The sequence below is a fragment of the Rhineura floridana genome, chromosome 2 (genome assembly GCF_030035675.1).
Source record: "Rhineura floridana isolate rRhiFlo1 chromosome 2, rRhiFlo1.hap2, whole genome shotgun sequence".
NCBI lineage: Eukaryota > Metazoa > Chordata > Lepidosauria > Squamata > Rhineuridae > Rhineura > Rhineura floridana.
The window spans coordinates 81,592,260-81,618,546 of record NC_084481.1 but is presented as its reverse complement, the minus strand read 5'-3'; the positions used below and the strand labels follow the sequence as shown (position 1 = coordinate 81,618,546).

At 40.1% G+C, this 26,287-nt stretch overlaps 1 protein-coding gene and 1 long non-coding RNA gene across 13 annotated transcripts in view; one reads left to right on the top strand and one right to left on the bottom strand.

Annotated features, from left to right (window-relative positions):
- Positions 1 to 26,287, bottom strand: part of SEMA5B (semaphorin 5B) — a 585,589-nt gene that overhangs the window by 510,191 nt on the left and 49,111 nt on the right. The window lies entirely within an intron of this gene.
- Positions 10,500 to 18,842, top strand: LOC133378183 (uncharacterized). The gene is made up of 3 exons (XR_009760905.1): positions 10,500 to 10,578; positions 16,800 to 16,929; positions 18,781 to 18,842. It is a non-coding gene; the product is annotated as an uncharacterized LOC133378183 (long non-coding RNA).

Genomic DNA, 26,287 nt, shown 5'->3' with positions numbered 1-26,287 from the left:
CTCAGAATTGACACACCAGGTCGTCGTGATGTTGTCTGTAAGTTAACATATAATTTTAAGTTCCTTTAAATTGCTTTTAAAAATGTATTTTAAACTTTTGTAACTCACCCTGGGACCACAGGTGAATCATCATCTTCATCATCAGTTTCAGGGAGTGGGATGTCTAAGGTAGCTCCTATACAAGAAGCTATAGAATACTGAGGGAATCTCCCTTGGGAACAGGAGTTACATCATTTTCAAAACTTGGTCTCATTAAGGGCAAACATTGCACTAGTGCAAGGATTAGTGCTAGGGTTGCCAGGCTCAGGGCCTGAGAATGATTCTGTATCTTTAAGAGAAGAGAAAATTCAGCCAAGTGCAGGTTTTCTTGCAACACTGGAGAATTCCACCTTTTTTTCCCCAGTACAGTGTTGCAAGAAAACCTGAACTTGGCTGAATTTTCTCTTCTCTTAAAGATACAGAATCATTCTCAGGCCCTGAGCCTGGAAACCCTAATTAGTGCTAGTGCAGGGGGATTTTCTCCCTCTCTTCCCTCGTGTGAGCCCTGTGGGAGGGTTGCGGGGAAACCCAGAACAGATGTAGGGGGTGTGCAGGGGGAAGAGAGGTAAGTCCACATGGGATCACAGCCTAAGATAGTAATAAGCCAACTTTTGTAAAGTAAATAACAGATATATACACCAATGAATTGAATGATTGTCCATCTGTTTTATTTTTAAGACACCACATGTATATTCATTTATACATTTATTTCATTTGAAAAAAACACAATGCTGGTGGCTGGAGGAAGATGAGCTTGAGATATCACACATGCCAGCCAATCACTGTATACAGCCATGCTTTGTTGCAAATTCACAGAACTGTTGGTTCAGACTTGGCCGTAGAGAGAAATAGGGTTCTTTTGAATAGGACATGTTGACTGTACTTACAAAAGGGACTTCACTTTTCAAATAATGTTACATTTTAACATGTTATGTCTCATATGGCTTCTTAGCACCATTCAGCATCTGTGTTCTCCAGCCTGTCAAACTGCTCGACATACTTCAAAAGCCCCTAATTAGTTTAATGATCTAAACTTTCAAACTTCCAACTGGCATTTAGGGTTCTAGATGGGGGGGGATTAAACTAGATTTGTGAATTTAAAAAAAGCACAGGTGAACACTTGCTGCTTCTCGTGTGCACAGATTTCATTCAGTTCAATTATATGATAATATGTAGAGAGGAAAAATAGACATTTTAAAGAGCTATTTCAAGAAGCTGTGTTCAAATTGGTACAAACTGAGAAGAGAAAATAGAACACTACTGTTTAAAGAAAGCAACAGGTAAGTATTCTATAGAAGTAGTAAAATGGTTATTACTTTATCATACCACTACATGCTACTTACACAGAGTTATCATCAGATATTTAAATATTAAATATTAGATATTAAATATTAGACAGGCACCATCTCTGTTATCTTTTCGGCACCTATTGAAGACTTTCCTCTTTCAACAAGCCTTTTAAGTTGAGGCCTATCACAGTCTGCATCTGTGTTGGAATTGCTTTTTAACATGTTCTTACATTTTCTTTTATAAAATGTTTTCAATCTTAGAAGATGTTTTGATAGCTTTTTTTAAGTAACGTTTTTTAAGATGTTTTCTTCTAATGTGTTTTAAAGTTTGTTTTTATGATGTTTTAATGTTTTTAGTGCTGTTGTTTGCTGCCCTGGCTCCTGCTGGGAGGAAGGGTGGGATAGTGATGGTGATGGTGATGATGGTGGTGATGGTGATGATGATGATGATAATACAGTCAAATACAGCCATATCCAGGGTGGAACACAATAAAGGTTTGTAGTGCAATCTTATCCTCATATGACAATAACTGGGCAGGGATCAGATCACTGTTAGAACACTTTTGCCAGCAGTACAATACATTGCAACAGCATAGTGTTACTATTGCACTGGTGTTATGCAACGCCAAAAACAGCTATGCCAGTTATACATGACCAGCATAAAGAGCAGAAATGGGCTAAGCTAGGAAATGGAGCTTAGCTGGAATCCTATGCTCACTCAGAGTCCCTCCCTTAATGACTGGGTAAGGTTATGACACTGCAATTGCCCAGCCACCATCCTTCCCCTTCAATGACATCAGAGGACAACATTCCAACTAACCCAGCAGCCAATCAGAACAAATCACAAGAGGTACGAAAGAGTACACAAGTTGTAGCTAAAGATTAGCACAGTGGGGCTAGATTGCACTGCACCAATGTCTAAATAATTCTGGAGAGCATAAGCAGGGGTATGGGTTTTGTGTACTCCGCACAAACAGCCAACAGCCATGGAAAATAATAAATTAAGAAGGGCATATTGCTTACACTTCTTTCTTACACATACTCCACCTCAACTAGAAATGTGAAGGCCCAGAAAAAACCAGAAAAATTCAGAAAAAACCCCCACACATTCTGTCCAATTTTTCCATTTCCCCCCGCCCCCAGCCTTCACATCTCTAATCTCAACTCCCACTGGGTAACGTCAACACCATTGCTGCAACAGGGAATGCAGGCACAAGGCACACCTACAAAGTTCACAATAGAGGAAGAGGCTGTGCATCACAGCAAAACTCCTGCATTTCCTCCATCCAAGAAAATAGATGTGTATCCACAGCCTTCAAATATCATCAGGTTGGAAAAGCGTATCCCATAATACAGCTATCGAGAAAACTATTATCTGTCCTGCAAACATGGTTCTGCCATGAAGGATTTCTGGGAAACATCCTGCATGAGCATGAAGGGCAAAATCTGTCGGGAAAGCAGGCCTGGGGGAAAGAAGTAGTTTCTTCTACAAGCTTCTTCAGTTAATTGGCTGTGCGAGATCATTTCTTGCACCTGTGTTATCTCTGATACAAGTGTTTCTCAAGGCTTGCTTGCCCTTGCTAACTGGATTCACATGCTTGGGTGGTGAGGCTCCCACGTATACCCCAAGATTGCAAAGTTTTAGTTAATTTGTCCCTGCTTGGTCAAGGCCTGTCTTAGGCCTAGAAAGTTCCACTCAAGTTGTCCCTCTGATTGGTCAAGATCTATCTCAAGTCTAGAAGGTTCTTGTCAATTACCCCTTTGATTGTTTCTAGTATGCCTAGGCCAAGGTTCTGTCCATTTGCCCTTTTGATTAGTTAAGGAATTGCCTTGCTGTTGCTAGGCTTTTCTTATAAAAGTATTTTGGAATCCTTTGTTAGTTGTTCCATTTTGCTGTCCTCAAGTTATGTGTTCCTGATGGGGTCAAACATCTTTTGCGATCCTAAGCTTTGTTAGTATGTTTAGAGTTCGGAATAGTTAAACTTTGTTATTTTGTCCTGTGGGTTGGTTCTCAACTGTCTTTTTGTTATTTTGATGTTTTATACCTACACCATTTGAGAGATCTAGGAATTTTTATCTTGCTATTTTCTCACACTTATATTTTTGTTATGCACTTATATTATTTTTAATAAAACTGCTTAATATTTACTTCGGTGTATGCCCTTTCAGGGAACCAGGCCCTGAATCCAGTACCTTGGCTTGTTTGGCTATGTTATTGAGCAGTCTTTTTGGCTTGAGGTTCTAGCAGCAGAGAATGTGGCTTTTTAGCTCCTGCCTCCTGAGAATCCCAGGCAGGTCCTCTCGGTTTGAGGTTTTGATTTTTTCCCCTTCATAGTGGCAGCATGGTTGTTTTTTGTTCTTTTTACCAGCTCTGGCCAGATCGGCATCTGAAGGATGCTTTACATGGGCTGGGACCTGGTGACCCTGACAGTGGCCACAACAGCACCTGAGGTAAGAATGATTCCTCCAGTTCTTGGAATTAAGAGCTAAGCTGCATGTGACATCACTTTCATGAATGCAATCAACATGCACATTTGTGTGTTTGTGTTTGTAAACAGCAGCCATGGGAAGCCTGAGCAACCTCAGGACCACTGGGGAGGGGGCACATAGAGAAGGAAAAGATTACGTTTTTTCTCTCCCTGTTACGGCCCCAACAAAAATAATCTCTTGGTAATGGGCATCAATGAAGGCTTCCCTTGAAAAACACAAATAACTACTGTAAAGGGGTGTGTGTTATGTCAGGACTGTGGAAGATGGGGAGAGAAAGAGCTAAGACTTCCCCCTCCCCACTCCCAAGACTGCTGAGGCTTCTCATTTAAGGTTAAAACATAATCTTAACAAGTACATTAGTTGTAAGTAATTATTATCAGTCCTAAGTTCCCCCCAGGGGGGCAACTAAAAGACAATTCCCAATTTATCTGCCAGTCACACTGCTACAGTGAATGGTTATTACCGGGGGGGCAACTAAAAGACAATTCCCAATTTATCTGCCAGTCACACTGCTACAGTGAATGGTTATTACAAGTATTTTTTTGGAGGGGGCACACAAAAGTTTAAAGGAGAGAACTATATAATCAACACATGTTTAGAAGTATGGGATCGCTGGATCATCACCTTGTAGTGGTGAGTGGGCTTAGGTGTTCCAATGAACCCTAGAGCAATGCCATAGATACAGACTCAGTCGTCCTAGCTCAAGGACAGAGGCAGTTGAGTAGTTTGGCAGTTATATCCATGACTGAACAGTCCTATTCAGGATCCACTCTGCTCACCCCGTATGGGGAGGAGGCTAGAAAAGATGCCCTAAACATAGTCTGCCTCATATCTCTCTCTGACTGGATTACCATATCCAGTGGGGTCACCACCTAGCGGTCACAAAAGACAATTGAACTTTGGAACATGGAATATACGGACATTGCTGGACAATACAGATAGTGAACGTACTGAATGCAGGACTGCCATCATCATGAGGGAGTTGAGACGTTTTAATATTGACATCGCAGCACTCCAAGAAACTCAAAGAGCAGGAGAAGGGCAACTGAAGGAAGAAAAAGGAGGTTACACCTTCTTCTGGAAAGGACTGCCTGAACAAGAATGATGAATACATGGAGTAGGCTTTGCTATTAAAAATAATCTTGTGTAGCTCTTATCAGAAGTTCCTACTGGCATCAATGAACGACTCTCAACTCTCCGGTTAAAACTTGCCAAAAACCAGCAGGCAACTATTCTAAGTGCTTATGCACCAACATTAGATGCTGACAAAGACATCAAGGAAAATTTTTATACCCAGCTGGACACCATCTTATCAGAGATACCTAAAGAGGATAAAATTACCCTCCTGGGCAATTTCAATGCAACAGTTGGGCGTGATTTTGATTTACAGCCAGAAACCATTGGGAAAGAAGGAGTTGGCAATAGCAACCTGAATAGCATTCTACTTCTGACTAAATGTGCAGAGCATAATCTTGTTATTACAAACACACTTTTTCACCAGAAAAATTAATTTAAAATATCATGGAAGCACCCTCGGTCAAAACACTGGCATCTCCTGGATTACATAATTGTCCGTGCCAGAGATCGTCATGATGTACTCCTCACTAGGGCCATGACGAGTGCTGACGACTGCTGGACAGATCACAGATTCATTCGATCCACTATGGCCATTAATATTGTTCTCAACATAGGATCCAAGGAAAAAAACAAAGGTGAAAAATGAACATCCATGCCCTTCAAGATCCTATTAAGCGAGCTTGCTTTCAAGCAACTCTCAAGAAACATCTATTGATGGAACTCGCTGAGAACGTCGATGAGAATGATAGTGAGATTGAACATATCATCGACAAGAAAAGGAAAGCCTTCCAGATATGCCAGTGCAAAGGCTGAGGTCCAAAGAAGAACTAGAGAACTTAACAAAGCCTTTTGGATAAAGAAAGCACAAGAAATCCAACATTTTGCAGATGCTCACAATGCACTGGGCTTTTTTAATGCCACAAAGGCCATCTATGGACCAACAAATCATGGTACGAATCCCTTACGCTCAAAGGACGGTACCAAACGTCTTAAGGATAAAGAGTCTATTGCACTGTGTTGGAAAGAGCGTTACCATGACCTCCTTAATTGTAACACTATCGTGGCTGGTGAGGTCTCCTCACAAACTCCTCAACAACAAACCACAGACAAGCTTACAGTATCCCCAAATCTGGATGAAGTTAGTAAAGCCATCAAACAAATGAAGAATAACAAAGCAAGTGGACCTGATGGGATTCCTGCTGACGTCTTTAAAGAAGGTGGGTCTGAACTTAACACAACAACTTCATAAGCTCACTGAAAAGATCTGGAAGAGGGAGGAGATCCCTGAAGAACTTAGGGACGCCATAATTATCACCCTTTTTAAGAAGGGTGATAGAACAGATTGTGGGAACTACCAAGGTATCTCTCTTCTTGCTACTGCAGGTAAAATCCTTGCAAGGATCCTCACAAATCGCCTCCTACCAATCTCAGATGATGTCCTAACCGAATCCCAAAATGGTTTCCACCCTCCCAGGGGGACAGTGGACATGATCTTCACTGCATGACAGCTTTAAGAAAAATGCCAGGAGCAAAACCGACCTCTGTATATGGCATTTATTGATCTGACTAAGGCCTTTGATACTGTAAATCGAACTGCCCTCTGGACCATTCTTCTGAAAATTGGATACCCTGATAAATTTGTGAATATTTTGCAACTCCTCCATGACAACATGACAGCGACAATTTTGGATAACAATGGCTCTCAAAGTTATCCATTCAAAGTGGCAACAGGTGTAAAACAGGGATGCAGCATTGCTCCTACCTTACTTGCCATTTTCATTGCTACGATTCTACACCTTGTTGAGTGGAAACTTCCCACTAGTGTGGAAATCACATATTGAACAGATGGAAAGCTTTTTAATCTCAGTAGGCTGAAAGCAAAAAGTAAGGTAATGTCAGCCTCTGTTGTAGAACTTCAATATGCCGATGATAATGTAGTCTCAGCACATTCAGAGAAAGATCTTCAAACTATCCTAAATGTCTTTGCAGAAGCATATGAAAAGCTTGGCCTCTCACTTAATATTAAAAAAACCAAAGCGCTTCATCAACAGGTGTGAACTACTCCCTCTGTAGCACCATCAATCCAGCTTAACGATGCGACTCTGAAGAATGTTGATCACTTTTCTTATCTTGGCAGCCATCTCTCTGTAAAAGCTGACATCAACGCTGAAATTCAACATCGTCTGAGCTCTGTGAGTGCCGTATTCTCCCAAATGAAGCGTAGAGTGTTTGAGGATTGGGATATTCGCAGGGAGACCAAAATGCTTATTTACAAAGCCACTGTATTACCGACCTTACTGTACCCCTGTGAAACATGGACCATCTATAAAAGCCACTCCCAACGTCTTGAAAGATTCCACCAACGCTGCCTCCAGAAAATTCTGCAAATTACTTGGGAAGATAGGTGGACTAATGTTAGCATATTGGTAGAAGACCACCAGTGTTGAAACAATGATCCTCCAACATTAACTTTGCTGGAAAGGCCATGTTATTCGAATGCCTGATCACCATCTTTCAAAGCATCTACTCTACTCCCAACTTAAGGATGGAAAATGGAATATCGGTGGACAGCAAAAGAGGTTTAAAAATGTTTTTAAAAATAACCTTAAAAAATGTAAATTGAGCATCAAGAACTAGGAAGTCTTGGCCCATGAGCGTCCCAAATGGAGTTCGGCTATTATCAAAGGTGCTATGGACTTTGAAGAAGCACAAATACAGAGCAAACAGGACAAACGAGCCAAGCAGGAGGCACATCAAACAAATCCTCATCGCAACAGTCTTCCATCTGGAAACCTATGTCCTCACTGTGGGAGGCTTTGTGGATCTAGGATTGACCTCCACAGTCACTTACAGACCCACTGCTAAAGACTTTATTTTGGAAGACAATCTTACTCGGTCACAAGTGATCACCAATTATTTTCATATGGGACAGCTGTGTAAAAAAGCAGCCAGATACTAGATGACAATGATGAGGGTAACTGAGAAAATGTTTCAACTAAAACTAGTGTTTGATCCAGTGATGTGTTAACTGAATTATGTTAAAACTGTGTGTTGGGTGAAAGGCACATTCTACAAAAAGCCTACACAAAAACATGGAAAAGCAATGAAAACCCCAGTAAAGCAAAATGATTACAAAGGATATGGGATCAGATATAAATTATTGAACTGATGTTGCTTTTGAAGAAATGTTATGAATTAGAAGAAGGGTTTGAAAAGTTGGGTTCCAAATTAGTGTGTTAGACCAAAACTTGGAATTGAGGAACAGAGTTTGTGTACATGTTATTATGAAATCATTATGAATGTCGTGTCCAGGTTGGGACTCAGGAACCAGACCAGTTGGTGAAAGCAAATCAGTTTTTATTAAAGTAATATCCAGACAAAGACTACGCCGTCTCATGAAGTTTCACTACAAAACATAACCTGCGACTAGGAAGAAAGTTGACAGAACAAGGAACCACTATTCCCCCTGTCCCTTAAGAAGGGGGCAATCGAGCGCGAATTCTCTCACTCTGCCTCAAAGTGCTCTCATCCACACCCCTCCTCTCCCCCTTCTTTTGCTGCCTCTTTTGCTGTCTCCTTGTACGTGGTGAAGGGGGTGCCACTGCCCCCTCCCCTTCTGAGGACTCTGCTTCAGGTATGGGGGAAAGCGGGGGGGCAAGGCCTAAACCATCTGGCTCCTTGCTTTTCCCTCGATCAGGAGGAGGTTGGATTCCCCCTTGCCCTCCCTCCTTCTCCAACTGCTCTAAGCTCGAAGGGGGAGGAGGCGTGGGAAGCTCACGGGAAGGATATGTGTCTGTAGGACATTCAAGGTCTTCGCTGCCAGACAGTTCTATCTCTGAGCTTTCCTCCCCCTCCTCTGCGTCTTCTTCACACGGCTCTGGCCAAAGGACCCCCTCCCTCTCCTCATCTTCTGAAACATCAGGGCCCCAATCCTTCATCCTGACAATGAACTAGGAAACAAATAAGGAGATGGGAATAAAAGAAAATGGACAGTATATGAATATTGTGTAAATACCATTAATGCATGTACATCTAGGACCAAGTAAGTAAAAGTTGGTAAATTTGTTTCTGAAATTAAAAATTGATATTGTAAAATGGTTATATAAGTTGTTTCCAAGCTATTAAACATTTTATGGTGTTTTGGGGGTGGGGGTAGGAAGACACACATCTCCAACCACTCAAAGATACAGAATGACAGCCTCCACTCTGGGGGCAGCAATTGCCCACAGCTGTCTGGTACATGCCAATGACATATGTATCCTTACGACAGGGATGGAAAACTTGTGGCTCTCCTGATGTTGTTGGACTACAACTCCCATCAGTCATGTCCACTGGCCATGTTTCCTCAGGCTGATGAGGACTAGAGTCCAACATCTGGAAGACCAGAGTTTTCCCATCCGTGATTGAAAGTGTGCACCACAACAGACCCTGGAGACTGGAACAGGGGTCCCTGTGAGAGAGGAGATCCCGGAGATTGGAACAAACGTGGAACAGGAACAAGATTTGGAGTCTATGGACTTTAGAAATAAAATCTATTGTTTGGAACTCAATGTTATCTCTGAAGAAATTAATGAAGATTCTAGAGATAAAGTTATCAATGGCATGGATAATCTTCTGGACTGGATTGATGTGATGGAGCCCAATATAGAGAAAATCTATGGAATTAACTGCAGCCATGTGACAATGGAAAAACTTTCAAGAGATGACCCAGTGTATTTTGAAAAAAAGAACAGAGATATGATTTTACAGCAGTATTTCAGCAACCTATTCAGAATGGATGGCAAGAAAATATTTGGGATAGAGGTAATTCCCATCAGACTCTTACTATATGACTATGGCTTTGACAGCAAGATTATTATGGAATACTGATAATGGAAGATTGGATACTGAAATTACTGGACTTAACAAGACTACTGAAGATGGAAGATGGAAAATGGAACTAATAGGGATAATAGAACAATGGCTACTGAAACTACTGAACCTAACAGATTCTGATGTGATGGATTAATTGAAATGTTTATTTTGACTATGGTTTTGACAATAAGATTATCATAATTAGTAATGAGATGGATTAATCGATATGCTTATCTGGAAAAAAAATTGATAGATATATTTCTTAAAGAATTGAAACCTCTCTTTGACTTTTTGTGGAAAGAATAAAGTAATGTTTATGAGATTTGATGATTAAGTAAGATAACTACTGGAGGAAAGTGATTTTATAATATGACTTAAGAGACAGGATTGTTATATATTATAGACTTATAACTGATTTGATCTTTGACAAATGGGAAGTCAATATTTTACTCTTTATTTTTTATTTTTGTTTTTTTTTTCTCTTTTTTTTTTTTTTGTTTAACTATTTTTGATTTTGTTTTTTGTCTTTGAATGTTTCATGATTTCGTCTTGTATGTTTTATGAAAATCTGAATAAAAACTATTGAAAAAAAAAAAAAGAAAGTGTGCACCACAACAAAGCACCGCACACAGCAAATATGACAACAGCATGAAGTGGAAAATTGGTTCTAAGCTGTCTTAAATCCCAGTAATTTGTCAACTGCTTTGTAGATAGCTGTACTTTCTTGCAATAAGTTTTACTATTCTGTATAGGGAAGCAACTGATCAGAGAAGCAGAAGGTTATAAAGAGATGAACTCATTTGTTTCCTGAGAAGTTTACACCACAAAGGTACTCTTTCAATTTTCAGAATGTCATCTTGCAAACGTGCTTGGCTTTTAACAACAGTAACTTAAATTAAGAATTGAGTAGTGGGATGTGAAGAGGAATACATATGAACCACAGAGTTAATGTTCCAATTACTGTTAATGTTCCTATTATTCTACAAACCACAAAACATTTAGCTGTAAAGGCTTTAAGTGAAATGTTCTGAAGCCTCAAGAAGCAAACAGAAGCTCATGAGAAAACTACAAAATCAAGTAGCACAGAACCAATTTAAGGGCACTGACCAGGGGTCAAAGGATTCTACCCACCTCCTATATTCCATTCATCATCCAATTCTATCTTGGCCTTCAGAAACTTAGATGAAAGTCTCAGGCCCCAATTCTGACTGACAAATCTTGTTCTATATAGACCTAGCCACAAACCCAGGCAGAACTGAAAGGGGGGCAATCAACAAAAACAAAACATGGTTCAGAACAGATCCTGTTGAACAAACTAAGACGTAGCAGACTCCTGCAGAGAACTGGCTCCCAGTAGAGTAGCCAGCAGATGCTAATAGTTAATAGGAAAATACCTATTAAATTATCTGACTAATACCAAGTCAGACCATTGATCCATCTACCTCAGCATTGTCTACACTGACTGGAAGCAACTTTATGTTTCAGACAGGGGTCTTCTCCATCCCTACCTGAAGATGTCAGGGATTGAACCTGGGACGTTCTGCTTGCAACTCAGTTGTTCTACCACTGCGCTATGTCTCTTTCCCATCTATACAGTTCAGGTGTCTTCATTCCCATCCTCCTCCTTTTTTTTAAATCATCATCGTCTACCAAATCTGAAATCTGTTACAGTACCCCAGTTCCCTTTTTCCTGCCATTCTATCCCAACTGACAGCTCCATAAAAGTGGACAAGACACAGAGATATTTCTCATTACATTGCACTGACTCAATGTCATTTTCCCCCTAGTTGGTATATATATCTAGAAGCACCTCAGTCCACGTTTCAACATTTGGTGGGATCCTCGTTTCCCAGTGCTGAGTAATATACATTTAGCCATTCCAAAATCTGTGTGGAATCTCAAATTCCCATTCAAAAGCTATATATCCCAAAAACATGTGGAAGGCAGGGAAGTACAAAGTTGAGGTGCTGTATCACCACACCCCCAACTGATCCTATTAGCACACATGACTATAACATGTGAATTAATGTTCCACTGGCTACTGCACATCTACATATATTATGGCCTAGAATTCCAAGCCAATAAAATCTGTCCAGGATCCAATGGGCTGACAGTATAATTTTCTGCTCAATCAATTGTAGTCTCAAGTCTAGAAAGGAATGGTTAAGAAATTCCACTGCAAAATGTGAATAGTCCCAGTGAAACTGCAGTGAAGAACCCAATATCACTGGGGGAAGTTTGGGGGGTGAAGAATGGATAAGTGACAATGCTTGTACTGAAGCCAGGAATGAGTATGCCTCTGGAACCTCTCAGACTGTAAGAATATTGAGGACCAAATTTGGAACACACAGTGTGCCACAATTGCAGTTTTCAACAAAAAGGCCAATTTTGGGCAATCAAACTTGGAAACTGCCGTTCTCAAATGATTTGAAGAAATTATTAGTATCCATAAACCGAGAAAGTATCCTAGTCCCTGACCTGGCCCAGGTACACCACATATTTCCTTGCTCATTTTGATGACAGGGTTCACTTTTCTACAGTGAAGGTCCATGGGCCTTGTCAGAATTTAACTCTAATCACCTAAGAATTTTTGTCCCACTCTTCAGCCACAAAAGGCTCCTAAGCTTACAGATTAATTAGCTGCCCTGCCTTCAGGTTTACAATTCAAAAATGCATGAAAGGAAAATGGATTGGTAAAGAGAATGAAATTAGTAGAGGCAGGTACACGTTCTTACTGACAAGTTCTTCTTAGTGACCAGCTGGATGGAGAAGTTCAGGGAGGAAGAGGAGCCCAAACAGTCCTTCAATGGAGTGCCCTGCATCCCATCTCTTCCTTCCTCTACTACAGCCTGATGAAATGCCAGGCTGGCAGGAGGATGGTTCAATGTTGTGGCAACGACAAGTAAGCAGTATTAACACAACTCCCTTCTAAAATATTATTGAGATGTGAAATTCAGGGGTGCCCTATGATGGTCTCCCAAGTTTGCCAAGTATACTATATAATAATAGATTACTAACAAATTTATTTTAGTTGTCCGCCTCTAACTCAGAATGCGGGTCCCAAGTCAGATTACTTAGATTTGAAAATACAAAACTTACATACAAGCTTTACATTTTTATCGTGGAAAACAGTGTCACCTTGCATCCAAAACCTGGCTTGTTCAATTTTGTGTAAAAATGACAATGTTCTAGATATTACTAGCTAATAGCCTGGGGAAACAACACTGCCTTGGGGATATCAGTGACACCAGTTCTGCAACTGGATAATGAGTAATGCTATGGTATGCAATCAGGTCATAAGTGGCCTGAAGAAACTCCCAAGAACCACCCAATTTCCCTGCATTTATAGCTGATGCTGTTCTTTTAAGCCTAAGCAAAGAACATGACAAAACTGTTCACCCATTCATCTAACTTTGATCTGGGAGACACATTAAAAAAAGAAAAAATGGAAAAAGAAAGAGAGGAGGGAATGAAGTTACGTTGACAAAAGGTAGGAGCTGACAGTCACTATAAAACTGTTAATGCAAGTAGCATAGTCAATTTCTTCAGCAGACACTTCTTTGATCAGAAGTGATTGTGTTCATGATCTTACTTTAAAGAGAAAATGATGGACCCCATTTTCACCTGGAGGCCTATTTTGTGTCCTCAAGAAAATTAAACTCAAATAAATGCCTTCCCAGCTTCTTTGTAGATTCTATAAGAGCGATTTTGCCTCAACATGTGAATAAGTTTTATCCAGCCAGTTTGGGTCATGAAACAAAGAACTGTAATTTTTTAAATACACAGTGCCGTCCTTTCATACTCAACACATTGACAGAAATTATATATATAAGTGCTGGACTATATAATTGAACCAATAGTAGCCTTAGGGCTGTGTCCAAGGCTAACATATTTACTCAAAGAATTGCTTCTGAAATAAAACTATAATATGGGAAAGATTTATGCATACATTTATTCATAAATTTGTACATGTTCCAATTCTGCCTTGCGCAGAAAAACACTTTTTAAAATTGTTTTAAACTAAAAAAAAATCAAGAAGAATGTGTTATATCATCTGTTGAATTGCTGAGGTGCATGCAGAAGCAAGAGTTCTGGAACTTTCCCAAATGTTTATTTTACCTGCTAAACAGGTAATACAATTATTATTCAGGTCTGAGTCTGCATGGGAGGCCCCTGTGTATGCATGCCATACACACCACTTTGGGTTCCTGGTGGAAGGAAGGTGGGACATATATGTAGGGAAAGTAGTATTTTACATGTATTTTCAGGCACTGGCTACATTATACATATCTGCAAAAATAACTAAGTCAATCCAAATATAGGCCTGGTCTAAACACATCATAGAATAATCCTGAGGTGGTTGAGTAGACTGTATCATATCAGACTGAACGGAGAAGGATATTGTTTTAAATATGAACCCCCACATAAAAAGAGAAGAACCTGTAACTAAGAAAACACAAAAAGCTAGTCCATAACAGAGAAACCAGCCCTCTCACCAAGGTTAGCGTTCGACAATGTAAAATGTTCTAGTCCATTCTGCTACTTCATGCCCACCTATTCTGAACAACTTGTCATCGCTTGGCATTCCTGAAAACCTATCATTCCCAATAGTTAAGGGGTGAGCTATAAATCAGTAAGACCCCAGTTCAAATCTCAGCCTAACCATTAACTAACTTGATAGTTTTGGGGCCACAATAGCCCCAGTTTGTTTTCTATATATATGTAATTTTTATGTTTTCAGTGCACAAACACAACAACGTACATCAACAAAGCATAACAAAGAAATAAGCAGTACCCAGGGATGATTTCAAATTTGAACCCCCATTCTGTGGCAGTCCTGTAAGGACATAGAAAACAATGACAATGTCTGAGTGTCCATCACATTATAAAACAAATTACCACTCCTGAGTCCATTTTCAGGTCCTCTACTCAATGCAAGTTCACGCAGAACAATTTCCATCGTCACCCTTTCTCCCAAAGCCTTCAAAAGGGAGGTGAAAGCATCAATTCCAAGTCCTGTAGTCTGGTGCACTAGATAAAGTAGAACCATTGCCACCTTAAAGTTATGCATTATTTTTTCTGCTATACCAATTTGCCAGAGCCTGCTGTATCAATTCTCCATTGTTGACCTGCTTGCATCATTCCAGTTTTTGGCCAACTCTAATCTGGTAGCCGTAAGCATGAGAGTTAAGTCTCTGATTAGCCCCAGTATCTAATCTGTAATATGGAGGTACTTGACTACTTCACAGGATGAATAAACAAGTGAGCTAATACGTACTTTAGGAAGTGTGTTAAGAACATAAGAAGCACCTGATGGATCAGGCCAGGGGCCCAACAAGACCAGAATCCTGTTCTCACAGAGGCCAACCAGATGCCTAAAAGATGCTTGTGAGCAGGACCGGAGTGCAACCATTCTCTCCCCACTTGTGATTCCCAGCAATTGGTGAACAGAGGCGTACTGTCTCTGACAGTGAATATCCTCCATGAATTTGTCTAATCTTCTTTTAAAGCCATCCAAGTTGGTGGCCATCACTGCATCTTGTGGAAGTGAATTTCATAATGTAACTATGCACTGTGTGAATAAATACTTTCTTTTCTCTGTCCTGACCAGTGGTGTAGTCATCCATGGTCTTAGACTCCTTAAGTTTTTTAGTAGCAGGATCCCAATGTCTCCAGCATCCTGTGAGCCAATCAGCATGAAAGCAGACAGTGTTGGCCACTGAGAAAAGTCTCTTAACATGCTTCCTTGTCCTTTCCAGAGTGAAAGGAGATGAGTCAGGCACTGAGAAGACTCTTCTCATTAGCTAACACACTCTTTCATGCTCATTGGCTCCTAGGAACATCTGTTGTGGTGTGCAAAGCTGTTAACAATGATCTCATTCTCAACCCAGCAGCAAAAGAAAGAGGGGGAGGGGAGGGGGCATGGTCATGACTATCATGAAGGGACCCCACAGTTCTGAATTTGGCACTACACTACTGGTCCTGACTCTTTCAACATTCAGCTTCATTGGATGCCCTGAGATCTATTCTTGTGAGAGGGAGAAAAGCTTTCCACATCATGCATAATTTTATACAGCTCTATCTTGTCACCCTTTACCTGCCTTTTCTGTAAACTAACAAGCCCCAAATGTTGCAACCTTTCCTCATAGGGAAGTTGCTCCAGCCCCTCGATTGTTTTTTTCTGAACCTTTTCCAGCAATACGCTATCCCTTTTTCAGGTGAGGCTACCAGAAGTGCACACAATATTCTAAGTGCAGTCGCACCATAGATTTGTATAACAGCTTTATGATATTGACAGTTTTATTTTCAGTTCCTTTCCTAATGATCCCTTGCATGGAGTTTGCTTTTCTCAGCTCCTGCACACTGGATGAACATCTTCATCGAGTTATCCACTAGGAACTCAAGATCTCATTCCTGATGAGTCACTGCCAGTTCAGTCCTATAATCATAAGCGTGAAATTGGGGTGGGGGGTGGGGGATTGCCCCAATATGCATCACTTTACACTTGCTTACACTGAATTTGCCCATTTCACCCCATTTGGAGAAATCGTTTTGGAGCTGCCTCACAATCCGTTTTTGTTTTAACCACGCTGAACAATTAGGTATTATCAGCGAACTTGGCTACCTCACTGCTCACCCCTATCTCTACATCATTCATGGATAAGTTAAAAAGCACAGGTCCTAATATTGACCCTTGCGGGGCTCCACTTTCTACATCCCTCTACTGGGAGAACTGTACATTTATTCTTACTCTCTGCTTCCTATTCCTTAGCCACTTACTGATGTATAGGAGGACCTTTACTTTTAAGCTTACACAGGAGTCTTTGGTAAGGTATTTTATTGAAGGCTTTTTGAAAGTCCTAGTACTCGGTGTGATCTGCAGCACCTCTGTCTATATACTTGTTGACACTCTCAAAGAACTCTAAAAGGTTAATGTGACAGGAGCCTTGCTGGTTCTGCAAGACTTGTTCTTCTATATGCTCGACAATTCTACCTTTTTACAGTGCTTTCCATTACTTCCACTTATTTCATTCCATTATTTCCACTTAGGAAAAAGCGATATACTACAGCCACGGAATTTACTGGTCTCTTGTACTGAAAAGCTGCTAACAATTGCCTCACAGTGAGAATCTGAGAGGCAAAACGCAACATGTGTAACTCCTGATTTCTTCACTATGGAGTAAGTAAAGGTTTCATAGCTCTGAATCCAGCGAATGCACAGCAATCTCTCTCCCCACCACCCACTGTTTTTCATTTTGGCTTCACTGCAAAACCAATAATGCAGTGTTATAGCAAAGCAACAACTAAACTACAACTGGGGGAGGGGGGGGAGCCACAGCTATCCAGGTTTGAGAAAACAGAACAGAGCAAAGAACAAGCAAGGTCTTATTGCCAAACAGTGAGTAAAATTAATGAGCCTTTCATATATCCGACTGGCAGTACTAGCACGCTGGAGGAATGCAAAAGAGACCATCTGCTTGCCAACTCAGAGAGCTCTGAGCTGGTGCTAACATACCACTGGGTTGATGGGTTGAAAATGTAGGAGCTCTGCTTTTAATGGATGCTTTCAGGACTCATATAAAATGTGTATTAATTACAACCAAGCAGCTTTTTAAGCTCTCTTTCACTTGTTTATTATCCCTAAGCACCTAGAAAAATGCAGACTTCCTACCAAATGGAGAAATATATAAATTTCTCATCCAAAGTAAACCACATAATCATTGTGGCCTTTTCACACTTTATTTTGTGCAGCTTCAAAATGGGGTAGGGGTGGAGAGAAAGAGTCAGCTTTACTCAGTATAAAACTCTATAACTCATCTGGGAATAAGTTCCATTCAACTCAGTGGGGCTTACTTCCAAGTAAACATGTCTAAGATTGCTAGAGTAAAATCCTAGTGTATTTGTCAATGGCAAAGACCAGTAGGCTGCAGTTGCCTCCTGGTGTAGTCTCCATTTCCTTTAAATGATTACCTCTAACAAGTGACTGAAACAAGCTTACAGCTACCTACAAGGTGAACACAGCATTAATTCTTGATATTAACAAGTCGGGGTAGGGGGTAAACCATGTATACAGAAGCTCTCAAACTACATTCTCTGGATGTCTGTACTGCAGGTGTGGGAACCTTTGGCACTCTAAATGTTGCTAAACTACAACTTCCATCAGCCCCAGCAAGCATGGCCAATAGCCAAGGATTATGGGAGTTGCAGTTCAACACCACCTGGAGGTCCAAAGGTTCCCCCACACCTGCTGTACTGAATTAAGAGCAGAATGACTATGTTAGTCATGGTCATAGTCTAAAGGCTTACCGACGTGGTTAAAAACAGCATTCTCACAATCTTAATCATCTCCAGTTCTGCACTGGTTTTGATTAATTTTGACCATTCAAATAGGAGCTATTTGCAAATATATATTTGGACTTGCAATTATAAATTATTTAGATGAAAACAGTTTCCTTAGTTTAAATGGGAATTAGCATCTACCATCTGAAGATTACTACATATAGGCAAAGAGATGCAGAGACTCTTTCACGCTGGCCAGAATGTAAAGCAATATCATTTGCCATACCAGTAATGTAATTCAGGCAAGTTACTTAGATGCATTTTTAATAGACCCATTCACCAGTAAAGTCCCTTTTGCTCATCAACTGTCAGAACCCACTCTGCAGATTGTAAAACGCAGCTATGCATTTTGCCAAGTCAGTCTATTGCCCTTTTTCCTGGAAGACCAGAACTGTGGTTATAAAAACATTCAGATTAGAGTGCAAGACATTACTCATTTAATCTCTGACTAAATAGGTGTTTTTAATCTGATTTTATGTCAAAGCTGCCTACTTCAGTTCACTGTTCAATGTAAACTAAATTGCTATAAACAGTTCACTGCATCAAAAGGCCATGCACTGGAGATTATCTTTTTTAAAAAATTATAAAATGAGTTGCCTGATATCTATACATAATAACTTGGATGCAATGTTAAATCATTTAACTAACTAATACAAAGAATTTTTTTCATTTGTTACTTTCTGTAATTCAGACTAAAGAGACCACTAGCAAATTAACGGAAGTACGCTAGAACCTGCAAACCTTTTCAGAAGTGAATATTAAAAGGTACAAGAGAGTAGCAGAAGAGTAGTAAATGTCCTTAACATTTGATACCAGGATCTTGGCATCCAGTTGAAACCAATCAGTAATATGCAATATTTGTATTTTATCTAGATTACTGAAGTCAGCAAGAGTCCTTCCTTGTTCAAGAAGGAGATTATATCCTCTTAGACCTATGAGGGAGGACAGGAATTGATGAAGAAAGCAGGGGAAAAAATCCCACACACCCTGACACAGAGATAGGAAACATCAGAACTGTGCATTCAAGCGCAAAAATGAGATATCCGGAAGTGCCACCCAAGTCCCTTAATATCTAAGCCATCATAACAGCTTGTTGGAGAAAGGAGCTTTTGGCCTACGCTTTACATTGAAACGCCACCACTACAGATGGCAGAGGGTGGTACTGCAGCTATCAATTCAACAGGGATCAAGTGACACAAAAGGCCAAAAAAAGTTCAACCAATTCCTATAAAGTTGCTGATTCTAGCATGTTTCCAGTCTCATCCCTTAGATACAGACTGAGTTCTTGAACTACCCACATCCACTCCTCCCTCCTTTCAGAATCTAGACCACCAGCCACAAAACTGCCTTTGCTATTCTGCTGACCCTCAAGCCAAAATAACATTGTTTTTGGTAATAGAGGAACTATGAAGAGGAATTAACATCTTCACCAATTCACAGTGAAAACAGGAAGCAGTGCCCTCACTTCGGCTGCAAGATGCTGTCACATAACCAAATCCAAGCGGCTATATAGTGTCACTGTGTCAGTACAGTGCTCCATTTGGTATAGTTTTGTGTGCTTTGTAATTGTAATGGTTTTATTTGTTTTTATAATAGTATGTTTTATTGTTGTAACCCACCCTGGGACCTTATGGCAAGGGCAGGTAAGAAATCTTATACAGTAAATAAAAAATAAATCAATCATGCTAACTACATGATCCCTGATTGGCTGGATCAACCAACAAGACAACAAGGATATTATTTTTATGGTGTCAAAATAGCTAATGGAACAGTTAACAGAGTGGGTCAGTAAAGAACAGTGAACAGGCACAAGGAAGTTAAATCATTTTGGGATCTGGGTGGAGAACATTTTGGAACTCCAGAAAAAAAAACTTTCATGCCAAAACTGTTGATTCACAAACACTTGGTGAAGTCCTACTTTATGTACTTTTTAAAATTTATTTGTTAAATTTGTATCCCACATGTACAAACAGTGTGAAAAGCAAAGTAAAATACAATTGATTGAATTCAACTAAGTCCTACTCAGAATAGGTCCATTGAAATTAATGAACCTAAGTTAGTCATGCCCATTAACTTCAATAGATCTACTCTGAGTACCACCAAAAGTAATCAAAACATAAACAGATAGATAAAACATCAACATAACTGATAAAAATAACAGCCAGTTGAACAAATTATTGCACACTCATTAGCAGACTACATTGTATTCTTATGATACTTTTCTCCCTATATTCAAAGCTTAAGAATTCCTCCTTATTTTATTGAGTAGCAAAGAGAAAGTGAGCACTGAAGAAAAGATACTGTAGTTTGAGGGAACCCTAATACTCAATGAATTTATTCTGTTATGTTAGGTCACAGCCATAAGGTAACTGCTTGAAGGCTTGAAGGACTGAGTTCACATATCATTAAGCACTAACATAGAATGAAAATCACCAAGAGAAAGAGAGTCATTTTCAAATATTTGACGAAGGGTATGTGAGCCCCAAGGGAGAGAGACAGACTTAAATCATATTTGTGGAAAGGGTGTAACCGGAAGTAATCGGAAGAAATTAAAGAATGTTGAAGTTTAGGGCTGAGTAACAGTAGAACAATTTTTCTACTGCTGAGGTTTACCAGACTATAGAATAGGCTCCCATAAGAAGAGCCAGAAACTTCCTTATTCCACACACAGGAAATCATACTGTAGAGCAGACTTCCCTAACTTTGTGCCCTCCAGATGTATTGACCTATAACTCCCACCAGCTCTAGCCAGTATTGCCAATGGTAAGAGATAATTTAGTTACTGTAAACCACCCAGAGAGCTTCGGCTGTGGGGCGGTATACAAATACAAATAAATAAATAATGGCAGTTGCAGTCCAAAACATTTGGAGGACACAAGATGACTGAAGATTACAGTGTAGAGAGTGATCCTTTTAGAAATAGGGATATTGAAATGGATGTTCCAGATTCTCTCTAATGTTCTCCAAATACCTTAGAATCATCCTTTCAGGAAATGAAAATGTAAATATTCATCACCAGTGTAGCAGCAATATTCATAACCAGAGGAGTGTCACAACACCCCTGGCCATGCATGCTGGGGCTGATGGGAGTTGTAGTTCAGCAGTATCTAGAGGGTCACAGGTTCCCCACACTTGGTATAACAGTTCACCTATTGGATTTGGACCAAGGAGATCCAGATTCAAACCACCACTAGGCATAAAGCTCTTTGGGTGACCTTGGACCAGTCACAGTCTTTCATTCTAATTTACTTCATAGTGATGTGAGGATAAAATGGGTATTCTCCATGCATACTGCCCTGACTTCCTCAGAAGCAGGGTAGGATATAAATAATATTTTTTAAAAAAAGAAAGCCAGATGCTGGTGAGAGGTAATAGAATTTCTTTTACGCTTATTACCTCATTGACTTTGTTATTCCTAAAAGTTATATTTCCTAGTACATCATTTTTGGGTTGGGGTTGGAAAAAATGGTGTGTGCTCTGCATACAATCTCACTATTATGAAACTTAGCTAAACCATTTCAGATTAATGCATCCCTGCATCTAATAGCAAATTATCTCATTAGTAGGCACTACCCAAACTCCCAAGGTGTTCAAAAATTAAAAGTAGCCCCTTAAATAATACAACAGTTGCTAGTTCAACTCAGGCTTCCCAAGACATACCTGTTCTTCATAATGAACGCTCAACTCTCTTTTGAAACACATGTATATCCCTTAATATCTCGCCATTTAATAACTCTCAGCTGAATCTATTAACTGCCTCCACTGAGCCATTTTACGTTGGAGGTAATATCAGCCAACATGAAAGCTGTCTATGGTGTTTGATCCACAATGGGTGTTTCACATATACAAATCAGAAATGATGCAACCACTGATGTGGCTTTCGTAATCAAAGCAAAATAGACAACCACGTGATTTTTGAACATAATGGTGCATACATTTCCCCCTACCTCCCATAAGAAGACTACATAGGAAAACATAACTGAAGAAGTTCCTCCTGAGGAAATCAGTCACACTCCTCTAGTTATGCAACTGTGACTATAAATTAAGTGTCAAAGCACTAAAAGAAATTGATTCAAGACTCCATTATGAAATGGAATGTCAAATATATCCATACTTTGCTCAAGTTCCCAAATTTGCTTGCCTTCTTATAGATTTTTTTTTTTAAAAGCACAATCCACTTCAACTGAATGGTGAGGATTCTATGGGCATTCCTCATATTTTATGTAGAACAGGTTCACAAATGGATTTCCAATCACATTATTTTACAATGCACATGTCAAAAAAAATGGGGATTAGCAATGGCTATCTGTCATGTGAAGTGCCAGTAATTGTTGCAGAATGTGAAGTGGCCGGATGAAAACTTGCCACTTGACATAGCATGAAACATGAGATACATTTGATCCTCTTTAAAATGAGCAGAGGTATCTTAGGGAAGGGCCACAGCTCAGTGGTACAGTATCTGCTTCACATGCAAACGGTCCCAAGTTGAATCCCCAGAATCACTAGTCAGGGCTGAGAAAAGACCTCTGTCTGAAAACGTATAAAGCTGCTGTAAGTCACTGTAGATAATACTGAGCTAGATAGACCAATGGTCTGACTCAGTGTAAGGCAACTTCCTATGGTTCCCCTGCTCATTGTCATGTAAGTAGGTAAAGTCAACAAATGCTAGTCTTTTGTCACCCTTCCTCCAACAATCAGCAAAGACTCTGCAATCAGAATCCAGCTCAAATAAAAAAAATAGTCTTGCTCCAAAAGATGTTTACACCGCTGATTCCAATGAAGTTTGGCTCAACTTCCTCTGGGTTGTCTTCTGTCAGCCATGCAGTTCTGATCAAAGTCAAGGGATCAACACAGACAATGAGAAAATGTAAACATTTATTTGAGACATTCACACTAGGCACATATGTTGAGCCCATGAAAGAGGATCCACTGTTTTGCATTCTAGAATCTAGATATGACTCATCAGCTTTCAGAAGTAAAGTCTAGTGCTTCTGCCTTCAACCTTTAATCTTCTACTGTGAGGTGATGACTTTGGCGAGGAATGGATAATGATCTCTTCCACTGCAGGTGAATCCTAATGGTTTAAAACAATAGTTTGCAAAATGTGTTATGGAGAACCTCGGGATTCCTCAGAAGCTTATCAGGAGTTCCTTAGTGAGAACATCACTGACAGTGGACCAGATAAGACAGCTGGAATGCCTACTTCTGAACTTCCCATGCAATGTGCAGCCTCCAGAGAGCATTGGCTATGTTTGAAGTCAAACTCCCAGTTCAAGCAAGGCAACAGTGAGACCCAACAGGCTTGGCCAATGTCCAGCATAAACTGAAAATGTGTCCTATAATATGCCCCTCAGAAGTCTCTGCCACACATAGTGGTTCCATGATAGACGCTCAAGAGGTTCCTGAAAACATTATTTCAAAAAGACAGAAAGTTTTTTTTTTAATTAAAATGTGCAATCATAGTTATACAATTTCCTTGTGATGGCAGCTTTCAAAAATAGAGTAACATACAGTACACATTGCACAGCAGCAGATTTAACAATGCACTGAAAGAATGTGCATATACAAAAGGAACAGCATTCAAACCTGGTGGGAGACATCTTTTTTAATTAATTCTAGACAGGCACACCAGAACAGATGTTTTATCACAGATTATATCATATCCACAAAATCGTGCAAGTCTCATGAAGGTATCAAACAGCACAAGTCCACAAATGTTAGCTGCCTTTGGGTAGCTAGGCATTCCGTCCCAAACACCATGTTGAGTCTCTCTGTCACACACACACTCTTACTATATGCATATGTATATGCATATATGTATGCATGAATGTATCCAGGCTTGGGATTAGCAGCCCAAGGTCAAACACATTGTGTTTTGGAGCTTCTATGAGTCTCTGAAGTGCACTGTGAAGTCAGATGAAGGAGAGGATGATCACCAGAAGGAGGAGAGGGAGTTGCCATGGTGACCAAATATGTAGACCCTTGATGACTACCCAATATGCATTTTTCCAGTTATTAAGTGAAGGTTAGTACAGTTAGCCAAAATGCTCATTTGCAGCTGGAGAACACTAAAATAAAAACCTACTCCCAGGAGAGTGACAGAGAAAGAGTCACATCCTTAACTGAGTGTGGTCCAGCTGCACCAGAGCAGATGGATGGATCCTAGTCAGCTGAAAATAGAACCACATTGTTGAAACTGCAACACTTAGCACTATATATTGTGTGATCAATTCCAGATTTAAATTGTATAATCTCTATAATATAGACCACCTGCTGTCACAAAACAATCTCAATAGTGAAAGATTCCAAATACCACAATGAATAGCAACCCATTGTTTACATGCCACAAAAATAAATCAAAAACTTAACCAAAACCAACACCTGGCTGTCATTCTAGAACCAGAATGCAACTAATAATCTAAGAACATAAAGAAAGGCAGCAAACCAAAAAAGTTGGGTTTTATACTTAAGAAAAAAATGAAGCAAAATGGTCGGATTTATGGAATCCATTCAAATATTTCTCTTCAAAACAATTCCCAACTCTGAACGAATGTTGTCTTGAAAAGATTACATACTTCCTTCCTATATTTAGTATTTATGCTGCACCATCAATGTGCTTTATTTACACCAGGACAGGGAACCTTCAGGCCCTTGGCACTGTCCCCAGGCCACACCCTTGCCAGCCCTCCTCTGCACTCTCCTTGAGTGACTGGAATATGTGCCTGAGCTGTGATAATGCCTCTTGCTGGCCTGAATGGAAGAAAGGGGTGGCAGGAAGGTAAGGAACCTCGGCATGGCTGGAATGTAACCTACTGTGCAAAAAGGTACCTCACTGGCCTACCCACTTCTGGTGTGCAGCACTCAGAAGGTTGCCTAAAAAGAAATGAGGCTCTTGGGCTCTCCATCCCCAATTTACAGACAGGTCCCTGCCCAGAGGAGTTTACAGTAAAAAAAAAATCAATATAGGGGAGGCTACAGAGAGAGCCGAGCAAAAACAGAGTATGTCCAGTTACTTAACTTTAGTTGGAAGAAGGATGATACCTGTGCTTTTGCTCACGTTACATGGGCTAACACAAATTTGAGGGAGGATCATACTTCAGCAGATGAGCATGTGCTTTGTATATTCTCCATCTAAAACTCAGGAGAGGAGGACAGAAAATAAAACCCTAGATTGATCAGTCTGAGGCAGCTCCTTATACGCTTCTACGAAGAAATAAGAATGTCAAAACCTAGCACAAAGTTACCAAGTCAGAAACAAATCATAATAAAAAACATTAAGCAATGGATAAAATCATCTTTGAAAACATGGATTTTTCAAGACTGTTCACAACAACTCTGATAAATACTGAAATGGAAATTTTATGAGTTTTTTTCAAATAAAAGAGACAGGGTCCTCTCATTTGTTCTGATACTTAGGGATTTCTGTTATCAATCATGTTTGTTTATTACTACATTTATATCCTACCTTTCCTCCAAGGAGCTCAAGGTGGTATACAAACATGGTTCTCCCCCTTCCGATTTAATCTTCACAACAACCATGTGAGGTAGCTTAGGCTGAGAGACAGTGACTTGCTCAAGGTCACCCAGTGAGCTTCATGGCTAAGTGGGGATTTGAACTCTGGCCTCCCAATTCATAGCCACATATTTCAGCCTCAAAAAACCAAATCTTGGGGGGGGGGGAGGTGCAGATGGAGAAGCAACATTCAGCAATTCTAAAGTTAAGTGTAGCCTTACTATTATGGACAAATCCCAGATAAGTTGTATACTATCAAATCAAATCAACTTTATTGCATGTAGCCATAGGCCTTTGCAAGATACGAAAGAGATTACATAAATAGACAAATGGACTCCATAGAGGATAACAAGGGTACAGCTTACAGCGGGCACGTGACTAATAAGGTCTTGATGTAACTCTCCCTCAGCTTCCTAGCAGCTTGAGCAAAGTTGGCCACTGAAACTGTTACTTGCTTACAATTGTCAGCTAAAAGATCTACTATCAATTCCCTGGGGCGTTCCCCCAATATGAGCGAATGTAGTGGGCCAAAAATTTCCTTCTGGGGTCCTTGTACAAGGGGCAGTTTAAAAGATAATGAACAATATCCTCTGTCTGGTTGCACCCAAAGACACATCTCCGCTCCTTGACCGGGATTCCCAGGTACTTCCCATCAAGATAGGCCGACGGAACCTAAGTTCCGTGA